Raw genomic sequence first — 21,243 nt, 5'->3', positions numbered from 1 at the left:
GCACCATTTGACTTTTTCAACTCAGAATTGGCTGGAATTGAGATCAGACGCCATGTTGCATTTGGAGAGCCCCTGATGTGCCCAAACAGTGGAAACCCCCAATTCTAACTCCAACCCGAACCCCAACACGCCCCTAACCCTAGCCCTAACCCTAGCCCTAACCCTAGCCCTAGCCCTAACCCTAGCCCTAACCCTAGCCCTAACCCTAGCCCTAGCCCTAACCCTAACCCTACCCTAACCCTACCCCAACACACCCCTAGCCCTAACCCTAGCCCTAACCCTAATGGAAAAATGGAAATAAATACATTTTTTTTATTTTATTATTTTTCCCTAACTAAGGGGGTGATAACGGGGGGTTTGATTTACTATTTATGGCGGTTTTTATGTTTGGCGGCTGTCGCACGCTAAAAGACGCTTTTTATTGTAAAAATAGTTTTTGCATCACCACATATTGAGAGCTATAATTTTTCCGTATTTTGACCCACCGAGTCATGTGAGGTCTTATTTTTTGCGGGACGAGTTGACGTTTTTATTGGTACCATTTTCAGGCACGTGGAATTTTTTGATCGCTTTTTATTCCGATTTTTGTGACGCAGAATGAACAAAAACCAGCGTTTCATGAATTTCTTTTGGGGGGGGTGCGTTTACACCGTTCTGCGTGCGGTAAAATTGATAAAGCGGTTTTATTCTTCGGGTCAGTACGGTTACAGCGATACCTCATTTAGGTCTTTTTTTATGTTTTTGTCGGTTTTATGCAATGAAAACTATTTTATATAGAAAATAATTATTTTTGCATCGCTTTATTCTGCGAGTTATAACTTTTTTATTTTTTCACTGATGATGCTGTATGGCAGCTTGTTTTTTGCGGGACAAGATGACGTTTTCAGCGGTACCATGGATATTTATATGCGTCTTTTTGATCGCGCGTTATTGCACTTTTTGTTTGGCGGTATGATAATAAATCATTATTTTTTGCTTCGTTTTTTATTTTTGGTTTTTAAGGGGTTCGCTAAAGGGGTTAACTATTGGGACAGTTTTATAGGGCAGGTCGTTACGGACGCGGCGATACCTAATATGTGTACTTTTATTGTTTTTTTTTTTTTATTATTTTCAAAAAATGAATTTATTGGGGAATATTTTTTTTTTTTTTTACTAATTTATTTGGCGATTTTTTTAAATTTATTTTTACACTTTTTTTTAATTTTTTTTTTACTTTATTACATAGTCCCAGGTGGGACATCACTGTCCTGTGACAGATCGCTGATCTGTCACATCACAGATCACTGTGACAGATCAGCGATCTGTCACAGGCAGTGCACAAGGCTTCCTCATGCCTGCGCTTTGCAGGCACTGAGGAAGCCAGCTTCCCCAGGCCCCCGAAGGCCCCCGTCGCCATCTTGGATTCGGGGGCCTGGAGGAAAGGAGCCCCCCGCAGCAGCGCTGCACATTGCGCTGCCGTGGGGGGCTCAGGGAAGCACGGAGGGAGCCCCCTCCCTGCCGATGCTTCCCTTTAACCCCCGGTACACCGCGATCATGTTTGATCGCGGTGTGCAAGGGGTTAACGTGTCGGGGGCGGTCCGTGACCGCCCCTGACACATTGTGCCGGGTGTCAGCTGTGATAATCAGCTGACACCCGGCCGCGATCAGCGGCGCTCACCACGTGGGCGCCGCTGATCGCGGTAGACGTACTATCCCGTCCCCGGTCATACGGGCCCGGGTACCGTGGACGGGATAGTACGTCTCATGTCCGGAAGGGGTTAAAATAAGATGCTCTAGAGAATTTTTCTAGTTCAACTGAAAGGGCTTTAATGGAGTTTTCAGGATCCAGTAGCGTGAGGAATAGATCATCTGCGAATAATCCAATTTTAAAATTTCGTGATGGCAGTTCAAAGCCTTTCATATCATTGTTTATTCTTATTTTTTCGGCTAGGGGCTCAATGGCAAGCACAAATAGAAGGGGGGACAGGGGGCACCCCTGTCACGTGCCATTGGTAATGTCGAACGGGTCGGAGAGGAAATTGTTTGCATAAATCCTGGCACTAGGACCCGAGTACAAGGCGAAGACTTTTGATAGAAACTTCTCGTCAAAGCCAAATCTAGCGAGAGTTGCTTTTAAGTAAAGCCAGTTTAGCCTATCAAACGCCTTCTCGGCGTCCAGTGCCAGAAAAGCAGTTTGAGTTCTCAGGTTGTTCGCTAAATTTATCAGATTCAACACCATTCTAGTTCCGTCTGAGGCCTGGCGGCCCTCTGTAAAGCCTATTTGATCATCCGCCAACAAACGTGGAAGGATGTTTTTTAATCGGTTTGCAATGATCTTTGAGTAGATTTTAATATCGCTATTTATGAGCGATATTGGCCTATAGCTCTGTATCCTCTTGGGGTCCCCCCCTTCCTTTGGAATCATGATAATTGTTGCCTCTAACATCTCCTTTGGGAAGGAACCCCGAGAGGACGCCAGATCAAAGACGGAAGCCAGCTGTGGAGCCAGAACTTTTGAAAAGGATTTATAGTAGTCTCCAGAGAAGCCATCCGGCCCTGGTAATTTTTAGGACTGCAGTTTCTTGATAACGTCAACAATTTCTCTCTCTGTAAAGGGGCTATTGACATAACTCAAGTCCAGCTCATCGACTCTTGGTAGATCGATACTCTGTAGAAATGAATCTACAAAATTTGAGTTAACCACCGGTGTTTGGGGGTCATCTTTCAGGTTATAGAGATTTTTAAAGAATTCTGCAAACGAGTTGACAATGTCCCTAGGGTGAGTTTTGGGATCACCCGAGGGAGATACTATCTTATTTATTCTCCTTTTAATTCTTTCTCCTTTTAATTTCCTCATCATAAACCTGGTAGGCTTGTTAAGAGACGCATACGATTTGTACCTAGATGCTTTGATGACTGCATCATATTCCTGGTAGATTTCAGATCTCAAACTCTGTCTAAGTCTCAAAATCTCAGCCTGGACGGTCTGGGAAGGAACTTTTAATATTTTCCCTATTTCTCTTCTTATGTTTAGAAAGAATAAGACACCCCCTCAGGACCGCTTTATGGGCGTTCCAGACCGTGAACTGATCTACTTCACCAGGTACGTTTTCCTTGAAGTAGTTTAAGAGAGCATTTTCTATCTCTTGTTTGTACTCTGATATATATAGCAAAGCTGAGTTAAGCTTCCAGCGGAATGGTTTGTCAGGGGGAGGACCCACAAGGAAGTCAATGAGAACCGGGGTATGATCCGAGATGGACTTCTGCATGAAGCGAATGTCCTTAATTTTGGACAGAGTGAATATGTTAGTAAGTAGAAGATCTATCCTGGAAGCTTCAGAAAGTTGTGGGAAGCAGGGTGTGTTGCAGTCCGCGCTGCCGAGATTCACAAATCACCTGGGATGCAAGATGTTGTAGCAGTGTACTCCTTTATTTCCTCCTACGCGTTTCGGCGCCCTTCCTGGCACCTTCCTCAGGGATATTACATCAGCCATAGGAGCAGGGAATTTATAGCCCCTTACATTAGCAATTATGGGTGTGTTCTGTTTACATGTGATGTCATAATGGTCATCACTGGGGGAGGGGCCAACATTTTTGGCGGAATTTCACATAAACAGCATGATAAAACAAGAAAATGGTCCAAAACACTTGCTAAAATGTACATAAAAATCTTACAAACAGAATGATGTAAAAATTTCCATGAAAAATGCAGCAGAAACATTGCTAAAATATCCAGACTATCACTGCAGAAAAAATGCTTTATAAACCCATTGTCACCCGACTTTCAGGGTAGTAGAACCCATGTATTTGCTGGTTTCAGTGTTTTCTCTTGTGACTAATGTTGAGCGCCACCGTCTCACTGGTATCAGTGCCTGTGGATCGAAGGTTCTATAAACTGCTTTTTCATGACACTATCCTGTTAAATATATGGTCCTATGGTTGTTATAAAAGAATTGTTATGAAAAATTATCAAAGAAATATGTCAAAAATATTATTATTATGGTAACAAACAATCTTCTTTATTTTTGTTTTAGGAGGGGAGCAAAGAGTGGTACTGCTTTTAAAATAAACTTCATAAAATATAAACCAGATTATTCCTAAGATCAACTGCTTCTTAAAAGTTTTTATTTTTATTTTATTTTAATTATTTATTGTCAATAAAAAATTGTCTAAAAAATTGTATTAAAAATGTTAAAAATGGCTTAAAAACTGTGTTTCTCATCTTCCGTGTGTTTATGGTCACTATTTTATATATTGGCTGTGGTGGTATCACCCATAGATCGTGTGTCTGTAGGTACAGCAAACCTAGGTTCTAATACCCAGGAAGATCACAGGTCTCCATACAGGCGCAAACAATATAGCACAAGCAATATAGCATAAAGGACAATGAGGAGAAAATACACGCCATCAGAAAAACCAAAAAGTTCACATAGCTATTCATTAGATCTTGTGTTGGTATTCATATACTATCTTCAATAACCAGAAAAAAACAAGACAAATTCATATAGCTGTTCATTAGATCTTGTGTTAGTATTCTAAAGCACCAGTAGATGGCACTACATACATTCATACCAAGCAGTGTGGATGCTGTTACTATGTAGAAATAGATATATTAAACCATCAGTTTATTGTTGTGAATTCGTGTATCTTGTGTTCGAGTGAACATTATTCTAACAAATACTAGTGAATTGTGATTTCTATATACCAGTGGGGGAAAAAAATAAATAAATAAAAGTAAATACAAAACTGTGGGTGAAACAGATTTGAAAATAACAGATTTTAGAAAGGGATTGGGAGTGATCTCAGTGTGTATGTGTTTATACTGATAGCATCTATTACCTGTGATTGTGTCACCCACTTAGATAAATGTCAGGAAGTGAGCGTGGTGTGGGAATTCATATCAATTCAGAAATTATATTCAAGCCTTTTGGTTTTAATGTGTCCAGCTTAAACATCCAGTATTTCTCACGTTTTTTTAGGTGTTCGAACCTATTTGGTACATTGTCTGCTATGTGATCAATTGGGGTTAGTTTGATTGCTCTTATATCTCTGTTGAGAGAAATAAAGGAGTACACTGCTACAACATCTTGCATCCCAGGTGATTTGTGAATCTCGGCAGCGCGGACTGCAACACACCCTGCTTCCCACAACTTTCTGAAGGTTTTTCCACGTGCGAGTGGTTGGTGGAGGTCCTGCAGCAGCTGATTCTGTGATATGCTCTCAAGCCAGTTGTGGGTTACACAACTGGAATAGGTGAGTGGAACTGTATTATACCGCTCATACTTCTAGTGTCACTAGTGATAGGGCACTATTGCGCCTCTTGTTCCCCCCACCATTTTTGTATTGATACAGTGAATCATCGTTTCTGTGGGAAAGGAACGTTGGTCTGGGACATAGCATCCCTATAGGAACAGAGTGCAGCATAAATAGAGTAACAAGATGGATTATTTACGCGGAAGATTTGCTTCCAGGGAGAAACTGATACAGCGGACCATAGGCGCTGTACAGACATCTTCTGAGGATAATGTGACTGTGAGTGGAACATTTAGCACTGAGGAAATTGAGAATATGAAAGAAATTTTTCATGCTTTGGAGGATGCCCTCAAGAAGGAGGTGCAGTATGGCATTGATGCCCGCTTTTTATCTGTTTACATAGAAGAGAACATCTGCCCTAGGGGCCTTAGATTAGTATTGAACTCTCCATTCCCTGATGACAATGTCTTTACCACGAACTGGAATTTTGTATTAAGAAAATGCATGAACACATTATTAAGGATTTTATGTGATAAAAGGTCTAAGCTAGCAGATGCCGCGACAGATGAAATTAACCTGATTAGTGAAAGTTTGAATAGATTTCACACATGTACTGAATTCAAAAGGATTTATTCTAATATCAGCACCAGCTTAATGCAAATTGAGCACGATACGGCGATTAGGAAGAGTAGGAAACTCAACAGAGACAGACAGGATTATGCTCAAGGCAAACCAGACATGGAAAACAATACATACAGAAGGAACAGAACTCGCACACATTCTAGAGAACAAAGAGAGAGGAGTTTTTCCAATAGCTATAGGAGAAACAGGAACCATGAAGAGAGAGATAGGGGTAGTAACAAGAATATTAATAATAATAATCAGGACAAAAAAACCATATACAATAAAAAGAACAACATCAAGGACAGCACTGTCATGCCACCTAATAGTAAAGAAATACAGTCAGTGATTAAAACAGTGTCCAACAACGTCCCCAACAAATCCAACCCACAGACACCAAATCAGACACAGGCAGTGGATAGAAACACGGGCTCCGAAACAATAGATGAGATTGAAATAATGGATGAAGAGGAAATCAATAGTGAGGAGGAATCCAGTTTATTCCCAGATGAAATATTTGATGAGGACGGGTTCATTGATGTGGCAAAACTACCCGGCAATTTGATGGGATCAGACAGCAGGATTTACAGTGAAAATAGTGCAACACCTACAAATAAAGTAGCTAGTAACAACCAAATAACCACTGTGGCACAAGTTCACAATAGCCCTAAGGACAACACACCCATTAAAAAAGCAACAACAAGTGATGAAGAACACCTAAAGAAGATCAAAGAACTCATTAATAAAATCAATAGGGAGAAGCCCCTAGATCCAATCATATTGCACAGTAATGGCAAGACAACAAACAATAACAAAAGTCCAGAACCAGATTTGATGGTCATATCAGGCACCAATCAAATCCAGGAAGATCTAATCAACATAACAACACCAACAGCAATAGAACTGAACAGTGACATGCCCACACAAAGAGTCATACTGGACAACTCGAAAAATGACAACAATGGCATAGTTCCTTTTTTAGCCGCAGTAAAAGGATCAAACCAAAATATAACGAAGTTTTTCAGCCCTACCACAGGAAAAAGAAAGAAAGGGGGAAAAGAGGAAAAGGAAGCAAGGAAAAAAGTAAGAATAAGCTTTCGGGATTGAAACAAAAAATTACCAATAATAATGAGAACATCATCAATTTGTCAGACCATACACTAACAGAAGAGGAGACAAGGGTTCTCAATAAAGGCTTACTATTTTGCCCCACCAACCAGCCAGATGATTTTAAACTTTTCATAGATGTGCATCAATTCATTAGGAGGTTGACCCTCAAAAGACACTTTTTACTTAAACCTGACAACAATAGTGATAATAGAGACATAATACAATCCAATCCCAATTTAAAAGCAAAGTCCAGTTTTTATCCCCTGGAGAGCAGGGGCCACATACTTGAGACATTTCAAGATTTACTATTGAAAGACCTCAAGAAAGATATTCTTATAAAGAATAATAACACCTACACAGGCAGGATGAAGGACAAAAATAACCTGACGAAAAAAGAAAGAGAAGCACTTCAGAATCTGAGCAAGAACAGAGAAATAGTGATTCGGGCAGCCGACAAAGGTGGGGGCATCGTCATACAAAATATTGATGACTACAAAAAAGAAGCATCAAGATTATTATCAGATACGAAATATTATGAAAAAATCAAAGACAACCCATATCCCTCTCTGATAAAACTTTACAACCAAAAAATAAATACGGCATTTCAACAAGAAATAATCACTGCAAATTTAAAGAAATTTCTGATAAAAAGGCAACCCCCCACCCCGTTTCTATACCATCTACCTAAAATTCACAAAAATTTGGTCAATCCCCCTGGACGACCAATAATCTCAGGTATTGACTCTCTCACAAATAATCTCGCAACCTACATTGACCAAAATCTACAGAAATATGTGGTGACATTAGACAGCTACATCAAAGATTCGACAGACATGATCAGGATCCTAAAAGGAATGACATGGAAGAAATCTTACAGATTTGTCACTATGGATGTTACTTCATTGTATACAAACATAGGACATGACATAGGACTTTTGTGCACAGAATACTACCTGAAAAAGGATACACAATTGGATAAAGGAACCATCAATTTCATCCTCGATGGGCTGAACTTTATACTTAACAACAACTATTTCACATTTGATGGTGCAATGTATCACCAGAAACATGGCACAGCAATGGGCTCAAAAACAGCTTGCTCTTATGCAAACCTATTTATGGGTCTTTTTGAAGGAATACATATATATGACAACGAACATAAGAAAGGCCTGGTCCTATACAAAAGGTACATTGATGACCTGTTCCTCATCTGGGACACTGAGCTTGGCAATTTCGACAACTTCTTTGATAATATAAACAACAACAACTGGGGCATCAAGTTCGTGCCAACAACACATGAAAACAACATCAATTTCCTTGACCTTACAATCTTTTCTGTTGATACACAGATCTACACAAAAACATATTTTAAACCGACAGACAAGAATTCCTACATCAACTACAAGAGTGGACACTACACAAAATGGTTGCGTAATATCCCGGCGAACCAATTCAGAAGAATAAAGAAAAATTGCACTTCAGAAGAAGATTATACATCACAATCCCAAATCCTCAAAGATAGATTCTTAGAGAGAGGTTACCCGAAGGAATTAATATCCAGTACTCAGAGACACAGTGGAGAAATCCCTCAAGCAATTCTCCTAACACAGAAGAATAAGAAAAAGACCGAGGAAGCGAAAGCACTGAATTTTATAACAACATACAATAATTGCCACAAAACCATCAGGAAATGTTTGAACACTCATTGGCATCTACTTCAGAGTGACCCCATCTTAAAATCAATCATACCTGGGAAACCAGGGATAACATTCCGTAGAGCCCCAAACATAAAAGGAATAATAGCTCCAAGTCGGCTTAAACAAAAAATGACCACGAAACCCAGTAAAGAACCACTGAAAAAGGTCTTAAAGTGCAGAAGAAATAGATGCCTCTGTTGTCAAAGTATACAACAGACAACCACCTTCCAATCTACCTCGACAAAAGAATCCTTTTCCATCAAACATGGTATGAATTGTTCAACAGAATTCGTTATCTATTTGCTTGAATGCCCGTGCGGATTGCAATATATAGGGAGGACCATCAGACCGCTTCACGAAAGGCTAAACAAACACCGTTCAAACATAAAGAATGGTTATAGAGCCCATGGTGTGTCACTTCATTATGACACCCACCACAACAGAGATATAAGAGCAATCAAACTAACCCCAATTGATCACATAGCAGACAATGTACCAAATAGGTTCGAACACCTAAAAAAACGTGAGAAATACTGGATGTTTAAGCTGGACACATTAAAACCAAAAGGCTTGAATATAATTTCTGAATTGATATGAATTCCCACACCACGCTCACTTCCTGACATTTATCTAAGTGGGTGACACAATCACAGGTAATAGATGCTATCAGTATAAACACATACACACTGAGATCACTCCCAATCCCTTTCTAAAATCTGTTATTTTCAAATCTGTTTCACCCACAGTTTTGTATTTACTTTTATTTATTTATTTTTTTCCCCCACTGGTATATAGAAATCACAATTCACTAGTATTTGTTAGAATAATGTTCACTCGAACACAAGATACACGAATTCACAACAATAAACTGATGGTTTAATATATCTATTTCTACATAGTAACAGCATCCACACTGCTTGGTATGAATGTATGTAGTGCCATCTACTGGTGCTTTAGAATACTAACACAAGATCTAATGAACAGCTATATGAATTTGTCTTGTTTTTTTCTGGTTATTGAAGATAGTATATGAATACCAACACAAGATCTAATGAATAGCTATGTGAACTTTTTGGTTTTTCTGATGGCGTGTATTTTCTCCTCATTGTCCTTTATGCTATATTGCTTGTGCTATATTGTTTGCGCCTGTATGGAGACCTGTGATCTTCCTGGGTATTAGAACCTAGGTTTGCTGTACCTATAGACACACGATCTATGGGTGATACCACCACAGCCAATATATAAAATAGTGACCATAAACACACGGAAGATGAGAAACACAGTTTTTAAGCCATTTTTAACATTTTTAATACAATTTTTTAGACAATTTTTTATTGACAATAAATAATTAAAATAAAATAAAAATAAAAACTTTTAAGAAGCAGTTGATCTTAGGAATAATCTGGTTTATATTTTATGAAGTTTATTTTAAAAGCAGTACCACTCTTTGCTCCCCTCCTAAAACAAAAATAAAGAAGATTGTTTGTTACCATAATAATAATATTTTTGACATATTTCTTTGATAATTTTTCATAACAATTCTTTTATAACAACCATAGGACCATATATTTAACAGGATAGTGTCATGAAAAAGCAGTTTATAGAACCTTCGATCCACAGGCACGGATACCAGTGAGACGGTGGCGCTCAACATTAGTCACAAGAGAAAACACTGAAACCAGCAAATACATGGGTTCTACTACCCTGAAAGTCGGGTGACAATGGGTTTATAAAGCATTTTTTCTGCAGTGATAGTCTGGATATTTTAGCAATGTTTCTGCTGCATTTTTCATGGAAATTTTTACATCATTCTGTTTGTAAGATTTTTATGTACATTTTAGCAAGTGTTTTGGACCATTTTCTTGTTTTATCATGCTGTTTATGTGAAATTCCGCCAAAAATGTTGGCCCCTCCCCCAGTGATGACCATTATGACATCACATGTAAACAGAACACACCCATAATTGCTAATGTAAGGGGCTATAAATTCCCTGCTCCTATGGCTGATGTAATATCCCTGAGGAAGGTGCCAGGAAGGGCGCCGAAACGCGTAGGAGGAAATAAAGGAGTACACTGCTACAACATCTTGCATCCCAGGTGATTTGTGAATCTCGGCAGCGCGGACTGCAACACACCCTGCTTCCCACAACTTTCTGAAGGTTTTTCCACGTGCGAGTGGTTGGTGGAGGTCCTGCAGCAGCTGATTCTGTGATATGCTCTCAAGCCAGTTGTGGGTTACACAACTGGAATAGGTGAGTGGAACTGTATTATACCGCTCATACTTCTAGTGTCACTAGTGATAGGGCACTATTGCGCCTCTTGTTCCCCCCACCATTTTTGTATCCTGGAAGCTGTCTTATGTACATCTGAAAAGTGGGAATACTCATGTGACGATGTATTCAAGCAGCGGAAAGCATCATAAAGCTCATTTTGAATTAACCAGTTTTTTAAAGTTGGGACCTTGTGGCGAACTAAAGAGGATGAATCAATGCTGCTATCTGGGACAATATTAAAGTCGCCCAATAAGATGAGTTTGCCTGTTTTAACTTTGTCGATTTTTTTGATAAGCTTGTTCAAGAAACGAATGTGTCCCTTGTTGGGTGCGTATACATTCACTATTGTGCATGGCCTTTCATGGAGTAAGCATATGAGTATATGAAACCTGCCCAAGGAGTCTGGTATTTCTTTGATGAGCTGAAAAGGAACGGTGCCACCTACCAGTGTAATGACCCCAGCCTTTTTCTTTGTGGAGAGTGACTTGTACATGTGTGGGAAGTTCTTGTGCTGGAAGACCGGGTGTCGATCGGAAGCCAGTTTAACCTCCTGAAGGCATACCAATTCGGCCTGGGTTTGGTTGATCTCCTTCCATACCGCATACCTCTTATTCTGACTGTTGAGCCCCCTAACATTGTACGATAAAATTTTCATCGTTAGAATGCAATATCAAAACAGGAAAGGGAAACAAATAGAACAATGAAATGCAGAAAAAAAAAATTACGAACTTGAGAGTTCTCCTGGAGGACTCCAAACTGGTTGGTGTCTCACCTTAGATCGGGGGAAAAACGAGAAAAAAATTAAGTGGCAAGTTCCCACAGTGACAACGATAAACTGTAATTACGGGTACTAATATTCATGTTCAGGAAAAGGAAATAATTTGTGACCCCCAAATAAATTCAAACATAAGACAAAGATCAATCCTAATCCCTATCTCTAAAGGATGGCTCATCCATCAGGAATTTAAGAAACCTCTGACCCTCGTGTGGAGTATAGATGGGGTAGTGTTTATCTTTATACCAGACTAAAAGCTTAGTAGGGAAACTCCATCTATATGACACTCTAAGTTCCCTAAGTTTAGAGGTCAGATCTCTGAAGGAGCTTCTTGCGTCCATAGTCTCTTTGGAAAAGTCTTGGAAAATCTTAAGATCCTTATAAGGCTCAGGGGGTGAACCTCTCTCTCGCAAAGATTTTAAAACCTTCTCCTTGGTTTCAAAGAAATGGACCCTGAGGATAGTGTCCCTGGGCTTTTCCTGTGGGACCCCTTTGGGACGTGGGAGGCGGTGTATACGATCAATATTGACTTCTAATTCTGTCAATTTTGGCGATAATTTTTTAAACAAATTTTTGGTGTAATCAGAGAGATCTGCCTGGGAGACCGACTCAGGGATACCTCGTATCTTTAAGTTATTTCTCCTGCTTTGGTCTTCCAGATCCGTCAGTTTGGTTTTAAGGGAAATAACCTCCTTTTTGAGGAGTGAATTCTCCTTTGAGAGGTAAACTATATCCCTCTCCGCTTGTACCATCTTTACCTCATATTTCTCAACCTTTTGGCTAAGATTTCTGCAGGTTTCCTGTAGGGCCTTGGCCTGAGCTCAAACCCTATTTTTAGGGCATCACTGAAGGACTGGAAGAGATCCGCCATGAATCCTTCAGTGGCTTGTTTGTTGGACCCCTTGTATTCCCCCAGGTTAATGGATGGAGGAGGAACCTCAAACGAAGGGAATGGACCTCCATTATCCCTCCTAGGCTTCTGTCTTTCAGGGCTTGTGTTTGGAGTATAGTCAGCTGAGACACTGTCGGAGTCCTCAGATGAGAGACTCCCAGTGTTTTCCTGATCGCCTGGTCCCTTCCTTTTGTTTGATTTGGAAGTGTCCATTTCCTCCATAAGAGTCTCAATTGGAGGGGGGGGTTTAATGTTGCCCCCTAAATTTTTATTTTTTTGAGGCGTTTCAGGTTGTGTTTTAGATAGTGTTTTGGTCAATGAGCTATTAGTACCTGATCCCCCTTTTGCAACTTTGACAGATGCAGGGTTCTGAGATTTTTTTAGATAAGGCATTTTTGGCTCGTCTCCTTTCAGGGGTGACTTAGATTTTACTGGGCTTAACAAATTAGAGATATCGCTGTATGATTTAGAGTGTGCCCCAAAATTGTGCCTTGTGACCCTGTGTGGGCTATTGGAAGCTCTGCCCCTACCTGACTGCATCTTGGTTTGCCACAAACCCTCCCCAGACATCAGATCTATGACCCCTTTAAATTATTCAATCAAACAAGTTAAGAAAAATGGTCAAAAAGCAAGTTTCCCAAAGGAGTTAACAGAGAGGCCCTCAGTGAGAGCGAGTAAAGTCACACAATTCTGCAGTATCAATATCAGCACCCCACTGTATCTCTGATCCTCAGATGAAATAAAGGTAATCTTCTGTTATAATTCACTTGTCAGATGGATACCAGCCACCAGGACCACCAGCCATGCACTGCAGACTCTGTTATATTGTATGCCTGCGCCGCTCATATGCTGAAAGCAGCCAGTGAACAATCCCTAGGGACGCTATATGGGGATAAAGAGTGCCTCCCAGATGTTGTGTCCTTTCCCCAGTACCCCTGTGGTTAAGTCTCTGCTGTGTTGTACAGTTCGTGGGAGTATCTGTGCCTGTCGCAGGGGAGACCGCTGACTGAACGCTGCAGGGCCTGTGACGTCAGGTCTGCTCAGTGCTGACAGGCTGGAAGCTGGGAGCGGTCGGATCTACTTCCCATTGAAGTCTATTGTGGCTGTGAGCACTAATCAGCAGCCGGATCTAGTGGCCCAAACTCGGATGTGCCTCACCTCTGCTGTCTTCAGAGGCTCCCCCTGTGCTTGTCGCCCCCTGTCCGGTCCTCAATGTGGCTGTGGAACGCTGTTCTTAGCCGTTCTGATGTCTGTTCAATGGGTCCTGTGGTATCTCTCCGCCTCTCTGCTCTGTGACAAGAAAGTAATCCCCGCCCGCGTCCTCTGCTTATATCCTCGGTGTGTCAGTCCAGAAAGGGTCCAGATCAGCTCCTCTGCTCCTGCTCTCCTCACACTGGCCGTGGAGCTTCCTGATTTCGGCGGCACTCAGTCAGAAATCCAGAGGGGAGATTGTGCATAGTTCCATATCCCTCCGCCGCAGCAGTGCCATTATCCTCTACACCCCGCAGGCAAAAAACATTGCAGGCAGTTACAATCAGGTTGTGCCTTACCGGGAGGATTCCAAATAAAGTCCTTATTGTCCTTATTACTGGCAATGAGCCTCCAGATCAGTCCTGGCTTATATACAGCCCACAGTAGCACTCCAGTCACTTCCAGGAAGGCAGATGGTGGGAGGGTGATGTCCCTCTGTTTCTCCTACACCACTACTGTCCCAAACTTTAAAAGTTCATATCTTCGGTCTCCTTTAGACCAGGGTCCTAGTTTTAGGCTCAGAATGTGCACCAGAGTTTCAGGAATAGAACAGGGTCCAGTATGGGGGGTTTTTGTTAACCCTTTGCATGCTTTTTTGTTGCTTTAGTGTGTGACTGTGGGAGGTTAGAGCTCTTGCCTCCTACATGCTCAGAGCCAGGCCACGCCCCCCCATGGCCTGGATTGTGACTCTGCTACTGTCTGTCGTTTTTGTACCTCTGCTGCCCTCCTGGTTTAGACTTTGACACCTGACTATGCTTTCGGTCCCGTTTTTAACCCCTTCTGGCGACCGTCCTGCTCTGGTCCGCTGCTATTATACAGACAGCTACCTCCTGGGCTCTGCTCTAATTCCAGATCCCTGTATAGGGGTAAAGGCAGGGTTGAACCTAGCCTCTCTGCTGCCTGAGGCGAACTTCAAAACGGTGCCACCCCCCACACAAAAGTATGACAGCTCCATCACACGCACATACAAGAACCACACAGAAGAATCCAGAACAAGGATCATTAATGCCAATGGCAGGCTTGGCACAAGCATACAGACACACAATGATGGCTGCAGAGGGGTGGCCCTGTAGGCAGACAGTCCTGCATCCTTATGGCATACACACAGGAGGCAGCACTGACTGCCAACCTATTATCTCTGGCACACGCCTATAAAACTCTGGGCAGCTCCAATGTGGCCGCTGCCTGGCACTGACCAGTCAGACATGTCCACCATGCAGCACCGGCCACACAGAACCATGCAGCACCAGGCCACATTACAACTAGACTGTTTCTGGTCTTGCTCAATACAGGTGTATTAATTGAGGCTGAGCAAGGCTAGTTGTCATGTATGCAAATCACATACCTGCAGTCACACACCCGCTGAATCACCACAGCACTGCGAACAATGTGACGATTCACGAGTCTGCAGTCACACAGTGACTTGTAACTGAAAGGGAATCTGTCACCCTTTTTTTGGCTTGCAGCTGCCGGCATAGACATCGGGGGCTTATCTACAGCATTCTGTAGTGCTGTAGATAAGCCTCCGATGTAACCTGAAAGATAAGAAAAACACGTTATATTATACTCACCGGGGTGGGCAGTCCGGTCCGGTGGGCGTTGCGGTCCGGTCCGACGCCTCCCTTCTTCATGCGATGACATCCTCTTCTCCCGTCCTGTAATGGCTGCGGTATAAGCGCACTGCTCTGCCCTGTTGAGGGCAGAGCAGAGTCCTGCAGTACGCAGGCGTCAGGAGAGGTCCGGCGCCTGCGCACTGCAGAATTCTGCTCTGCCCTCAACAGGGCAGAGCAGTGCGCTTGCGCCGCAGCCATTACAGGACGGGAGAAGAGGATGTCATCGCATGAAGAAGGGAGGCGTCGGACTGGACCGCAACGCCCACCGGACCGGACCGCCCACCCTGGTGAGTATAATATAACGTGTTTTCCTTATCTTTCAGGTTACATCGGAGGCTTATCTACAGCATTACAGAATGCTGTAGATAAGCCCCTGATGTCTATGCCGGCAGCTGCAAGCCGAAAAAAGGGTGACAGATTCCCTTTAAAACTGAACAACCCCTTTAACATGTTTACCTCCGGCTGCTTCATAGGCTATATTCCTACTACTGTATTCCCTGTCTGAGAGCTGCTCAAAAAAAATACCTGACAGTACTGGAATCAGCTCAGGTGAGAGTTTATATTGGTCAGACAAATCACATACTATGCTCATGTATTATTATTTTTAAACTGGATATGCATTTTCAGATGTGTAGTAAAGCAAAGTATGTCATCATTACCTAGGATTTTTTTTTACAATGCTCTATACTGGTCACACCTGGACCTGCCTACAGAACCTCAGATAGCACATATGGAACCATATAATTTTCAGTTTTAACATAGCCATGAATCACATTATGGCTTCAACATGTGTACATTATGAGAACCAGTAGTAGAATGAAGTGACAGAACCGTCAGTAGATAAATGCAGGGTCAGAACCACCATCAATAGATGAATGCAGGGACAGAACCACCATCAGTAGATGAATGCAGGGTCAGAACCACCATCAGTAGATGAATGCAGGGACAGAACCACCAACAGTAGATGAATGCAGGGTCAGAACCACCATCAGTAGATGAATGCAGGGTCAGAACCACCATCAGTAGATGAATGCAGTGACAGAACCACCATCAGTAGATGAATGCAGGGACAGAACCACCAACAGTAGATGAATGCAGGGACAGAACCACCAACAGTAGATGAATGCAGGGTCAGAACCAACATCAGTAGATGAATGCAGGGTCAGAACACCATGAGTAGATGAATGCAGGGTCAGAACCACCATGAGTAGATGAATGCAGGGTCAGAACCACCATCAGTAGATAAATGCAGCACCAGAACCACCATCAGTAGATAAATGCAGGGTCAGAACCACAATCAGTAGATGAATCCAGTGCCAGAACAACCATCAGTAGATGAATGCAGGGTCAGAACCACCATGAGTAGATGAATGCAGGGTCAGAACCACCATGAGTAGATGAATGCAGGGTCAGAACCACCATCAGTAGATAAATGCAGCACCAGAACCACCATCAGTAGATAAATGCAGGGTCAGAACCACAATCAGTAGATGAATCCAGTGCCAGAACAACCATCAGTAGATGAATACAGGGTCAGAGCAACCATCAGTAGATGAGTGCAGGGTCAGAACCACCATGAGTAGATGAATGCAGGGTCAGAACCACCATCAGTAGATAAATGCGGCACCAGAACCACCATCAGTAGATAAATGCAGGGTCAGAACCACAATCAGTACATGAATCCAGTGCCAGACCACCATCAGTAGATGAATGCAGGGTCAGAACCACCATCAGAAGATGAATGCAGGGTCAGAACCACCATCAGTAGATGAATGCAGGGCCAGAACCACCATCAGTAGATGAATGCAGGGTCAGAACCACCATCAGTAGATGAATGCAGGGACAGAACCACCATCAGAAGATGAATGCAGGGTCAGAACCACCATCAGTAGATGAATGCAGGGTCAGAACACCATGAGTAGATGAATGCAGGGTCAGAACCACCATGAGTAGATGAATGCAGGGTCAGAACCACCATCAGTAGATAAATGCAGCACCAGAACCACCATCAGTAGATAAATGCAGGGTCAGAACCACAATCAGTAGATGAATTCAGTGCCAGAACAACCATCAGTAGATGAATGCAGGGTCAGAACCACCATCAGTAGATGAATGCAGGTCAGAACCAACATGAGTAGATGAATGCAGGGTCAGAACCACCATCAGTAGATAAATGCGGCACCAGAACCACCATCAGTAGATAAATGCATGGTCAGAACCACAATCAGTACATGAATCCAGTTCCAGAACCACCATCAGTAGATGAATGCAGGGTCAGAACCACCATCAGTAGATGAATGCAGGGTCAGAACCACCATCAGTAGATGAATGCAGCAACAGAACCACCATCAGTAGATGAATGCAGGGACAGAACCACCATCAGAAGATGAATGCAGCACTACACTTATTACAGTGGTCAACTTCAGTGTTAGATCAGCTCCATGATACACCTGTATGACATGAACATAAACCTTCCAATATGTCCTTAACTATGGTAAGCAGATACTGGGAGTTGTTGCTACCTTTATCATCAGACAGCGGACCATATAGGAGCCTCACTACTTATGAGACGTAGTCTAGTCAGTATTACATTTATATCCTGGTACCTTATAGATGACATCATACCTGACTGGAGCCATTCCCGTCCCTTTTGTCTTCATGTAGTACAGGCGCCGCAATGAGATTTCATGCCCACAGATAGTGTCTACAAACTTCCCTTTTTTCCATCTTCAGCAGCATTTGCTGACACGGTGCTCTTAAAAATAAAAAGTATCATTATACTGCCAACAAAATATAAATATCTACCATGCTGCACCCCTGACTACATAATTGCCCCTCAATGTGCTTCCTGCACAAAAAAATCCGCCCAGACTGTCTCTCTCCATAATATACCCCCTACCAGTGGCGTAGCGTGGGGGGGGCGGGGGGGGGCGGTCCGCCCCAGGCGGCACGTGTGTGGGGGCGGCGCGGCGGCAGCAGCAATTCAATTCCTCTCCTCTGACTGGGAGAACAGCGCGGACTCCGCGGAGGCACAGTGCAGGCGCTTTCTACCTTCTACGCCACTGCCTTGCTGGACTCGGACTCGGAGCCCCGGCTGCTTTCCGCTCCTGAGCCGGTGCTGGGCGGAGGTGTTGGCCGCTCGGGGCTGGTTGTTCGGTCGGAGCTGCCAGAAGAACACGTGGCGTGTGGCTGAGGTGACGCAGGAGGAGCGGATCCCGGGACACAGGAGCCGGTGAGTGAGGGGGACGGCGGGAAGCGCTGCCCAGCCTGCCCATGATGTCTGTGAGGGGAGGGAGACACCGCGGTATGTGATTGCCCCTTGAATTTCATTCCATCATGTAATGTTATGCTACAGGGGGCGGCATCTAGGTAATTACTCCCTCTCCCCCATTTACTAATTCTAAAGTTGAGGCTCCCTAATCCTTGGAGTTGGATTGCCTACATCTTCATATAGCTGATATTATGCAAAACAGTTGGGCTCTGTAGGGAGAGGACATGGGGGGCTGTGCAGAGGAGGACATGGGGGGGCTCTGTAGGGAGAGGACATGGGGGCTGTGCAGAGGAGGACATGGGGGGGCTCTGTAGGGAGAGGACATGGGGGCTGTGCAGAGGAGGACATGGGGGGGCTCTGTAGGGAGAGGACATGGGGGCTGTGCAGAGGAGGACATGGGGGGGCTCTGTAGGGAGAGGACATGGGGGGCTGTGCAGAGGAGGACATGGGGAGGCTCTGTAGGGAGAGGACATGGGGGGCTGTGCAGAGGAGGACATGGGGGGCTCTGTAGGGAGAGGACATGGGGGCTGTGCAGAGGAGGACATGGGGGGCTCTGTAGGGAGAGGACATGGGGGGCTGTGCAGAGGAGGACATGGGGGGCTCTGTAGGGAGAGGACATGGGGGGCTGTGCAGAGGAGGACATGGAGGGCTCTGTAGGGAGAGGACATGGGGGGCTGTGCAGAGGAGGACATGGGGGGGCTCTGTAGGGAGAGGACATGGGGGGCTGTGCAGAGGAGGACATGGGGGGGCTCTGTAGGGAGAGGACATGGGGGGCTGTGCAGAGGAGGACATGGGGGGGCTCTGTAGGGAGAGGACATGGGGGGCTGTGCAGAGGAGGACATGGGGGGGCTCTGTAGGGAGAGGACATGGGGGGCTGTGCAGAGGAGGACATGGAGGGGCTCTGTAGGGAGAGGACATGGGGGGCTGTGCAGAGGAGGACATGGGGGGCTCTGTAGGGAGAGGACATGAGGGGGCTCTGTAGGGGGAGGACATGGGGGGGCTCTGTAGGGAGAGGACATGAGGGGGCTCTGTAGGGGGAGGACATGGGGGGGCTCTGTAGGGAGAGGACATGAGGGGGCTCTGTAGGGGGAGGACATGGGGGGCTGTGCAGGGGAGGACATGGGGGGGCTCTGTAGGAGGGACATGGGGGACTGTGCAGGGGGGTACATGGGGAAGCTGTGTAGGGGAGGACATGGGGGGCTGTGCAGGGGAGGACATGGGGGGCTGTGCTGGGGGGTACATGGGGAGGCTGTGTAGGGGAGGACATGGAGGGGCTGTGCAGGGGGGTACACGGGGGAGGGGGGCTGTGCAAGGGGAGAACATGAGGGCTCTGTAGGGGGTGTACTGTGGGTCTGTGCAGGGGGAAGACACGTGGGTCTCCTTACACTGTTTTATGGTGCAGCTCTCGGCAGGGCAGTGGTGGAGGTTCAGTAGTGTCATCACGCTAATACATACACATATATATATAGAGAGAGAGAACTGCAAGAAGATGAAAGTCTAGAAATTTAGAAATAATAACAGCAGAGTTAGTAGTAGACTAAAAATTAGATCTTCGAGTGTAGTGTGGGCTCTTCGGATTCTTCCGGATTATCAGCGACCAAAGGGGCGGCAAATTTTTCGACCGCCCCGGGCGCCACAAACAGTTGCTACGCCACTGCCCCCTACACCACACCTCCCCATGACATACACCGCCCCTCCCCATAATATACTCCCTACATCGCACCTCCCCATAATATATCCCCTACACCACACCTCTCCATAATATACCCCCTACACCACCCCTCTCCATAATATACCCCCCTACACCACCCCTCTCCATAATATACCCCCCTACACCACCCCTCTCCATAATATACCCCCCTACACCACCCCACTCATAATATACCCCCTACACCACCCCTCTCCATAATACACCCCCTACACCACCCCTCTCCATAATATATCCCCTTCACCATCCCTCCCCATAATATACCCACCACACAGCACCCCTCCCCATAATATACCCCCACACCGCCCCTCTTCATAATATACTCCCTACACCACACGTCTCCCTAATATCCCCTTAAGTGATCCTCCCCATAATACATCCCATACACCGCCCCTCTCCATAATATACCCCCACACACGCCGCCTCTCCCCATAATATCTTGCCTACACCACTCCTCTCCATAATATACCCTTTGTTGTCTCCCTATAATATACCCCATTCTCTAATGCTGTAGATAAGCCCCCCGATGAAACCTGAAAGATAAGAAAAGCAAGTTAGATTATACTCACCCAGTGGCGGTCCGGGCCGATGGGTGTCGTAGGTCCGGGTCCGGTGCCTCATATCTTCATGTGATGACGTCCTCCTCCTTGCTTCTGCCGTGGCTCCTGCGCAGGTGTACTGATCTGTCCTGTTGACGGCAGAGTAAAGTACTGTAGTGCGCAGATGCCGGGCCTCTCTGACATTTTCCAGCTCCTGCGCACTGCACTGCTCCTGCACTGCACTCAACAGGGCAGAGAATTA

At 44.5% G+C, this 21,243-nt stretch overlaps 1 protein-coding gene and 1 long non-coding RNA gene across 2 annotated transcripts in view; one reads left to right on the top strand and one right to left on the bottom strand.

Annotated features, from left to right (window-relative positions):
- Positions 1-9,891: 9,891 nt before the first annotated feature.
- The window catches only part of LOC141089708 (uncharacterized), a 37,821-nt gene continuing 26,469 nt past the window's right edge, over positions 9,892-21,243 (bottom strand). Inside the window, exons 2-5 of the long non-coding RNA XR_012232373.1 lie at positions 18,089-18,218; positions 11,662-11,704; positions 11,378-11,561; positions 9,892-10,118 (exon numbers count right to left, since the gene is read on the bottom strand). This is a non-coding gene — a long non-coding RNA (uncharacterized lncRNA). The remainder of the gene's footprint in view (positions 10,119-11,377; positions 11,562-11,661; positions 11,705-18,088; positions 18,219-21,243) is intronic.
- Positions 10,690-21,243, top strand: part of ZDHHC1 (zDHHC palmitoyltransferase 1) — an 83,959-nt gene continuing 73,405 nt past the window's right edge. Inside the window, exon 1 of the mRNA XM_073576204.1 lies at positions 10,690-10,911. The gene's annotated coding sequence lies outside the window, so the exon portion shown is untranslated. The remainder of the gene's footprint in view (positions 10,912-21,243) is intronic.

This window comes from Dendrobates tinctorius, unplaced genomic scaffold, assembly GCF_039654945.1.
Source record: "Dendrobates tinctorius isolate UK_male_01 unplaced genomic scaffold, ASM3965494v1 ptg000047l, whole genome shotgun sequence".
Taxonomy (NCBI): domain Eukaryota; kingdom Metazoa; phylum Chordata; class Amphibia; order Anura; family Dendrobatidae; genus Dendrobates; species Dendrobates tinctorius.
Note: the sequence above shows the minus strand (reverse complement) of the source record. Positions and strands in the feature narration are given on the sequence as shown.